Source organism: Lissotriton vulgaris, chromosome 7 (assembly GCF_964263255.1).
Source record: "Lissotriton vulgaris chromosome 7, aLisVul1.2, whole genome shotgun sequence".
Taxonomy (NCBI): Eukaryota; Metazoa; Chordata; class Amphibia; order Caudata; family Salamandridae; genus Lissotriton; species Lissotriton vulgaris.
The window spans coordinates 1,677,820,953-1,677,822,334 of record NC_141695.1 but is presented as its reverse complement, the minus strand read 5'-3'; positions in this window follow the sequence as shown (position 1 = coordinate 1,677,822,334).

Below are 1,382 nucleotides of genomic sequence, written 5' to 3'. Positions count from 1 at the left end.
TATCCAGAGCTACATCTGAATTTCTTTGGATAGTCAACATCTTGTTTCTTCATGTGCATATCAAGAGACAGGATATGTTGTGAGTGTATATTCTTACTAGTCCTATTCGATGTGGGGTAGGAAGGCTTTGAGGGCCAATATCACTACCTTCCTTTTAATTTCTTCTATTAGTGCCCACCTGCTGATAGCTCCTGAATGTGCAACTTTCACCCATTTTAAAGATAGCTCTTTGGTCAAAATGGTTGTTCCTGCTGTTATAATTGTGGATTGTTGAATAAGTGCTCACTGTTTTGCTACTTCTGCAATGCCCGTCGCAGAAAGGTGCACCTCAATCCCAGCCATCCCAATTCCTTAAATCTTGGAGCTAATGTGCATCTTGTTCTTCCTATTTATCCACATAAAGGGTTAGAGCCAGACCCAGCACTGCCTGCAACACTGACAAAGCCCCTCTTGGTTTTCTCCTCAAGGATCCGGAGAGGTTTGTGCTACTTCCTTGTAGTCGGTCTACAGAGAGGATTTCTTGTAAAATACAGGAAGTGACCGTAACTGATGACATCAAAATCCATCTCTGGATATTGTGGCCTGCCATGCAGCAAATGCTGTTGCATTATTCCCCATACCAGCAAAGCTAAAATGGGAGGTGGAATTAGAGAGGAAGTCAAGGGCATCTAACTGTTACTTGGCTCAGTCAGCAGGAGCTCACCTTCTTTTCCAAATTATGCTGCCACCTTGCTGAGGTCTCTGGTATTGCTGCCATGTTGTTATCACCCTACTGTCCATAAGGTGGTCTTTTGAATGGGGATACAGCGGTTTACTTTGCAATGTCGGTGAGCTTTCCTTTTCACCATCAGGCGTATTTGCTAGCAAAGCTTTGTCAAAATGCTTGCCAAATGTGTGGCTCTTGAAAGGTATATCTTATATTGACTTCCATCCTGAAGGAAGTGCTGCAAAGCCAGACATTTTTTGGCCATTGTTCTCAATAGCCTGCAGCCAAATCGACTGAAACATTTATAACAGCAACCAATCTACCGAATCATCTTAAAGTGTATCAAGAAAAGGTGCCCTGATTGAGTCCATGACAAATATATTAACCCTTTCCTTCTGATGTCCAATTTTCAGTCTTTTCTGTGACTGTGAAGGGAGAGGCTTGGTTCCTGAATCTAAGCTTAACCACAGCTGATATCATCCAAGTCATCTTCACCTGGATTATAACACCACCTGAGGTGTTTTTGGGAGCTCAGCATTTTGTTTTCAAGTACACTTCATTTGCTGAGGAAGCTGACCAGTTTTTTCACTTAGAAATGAGTTACTCAGCTGTAACTCCAGTTATCTAGAATTGATATCTTTCACATACTTGTATCATTCCCAGTCACCATGTTGGG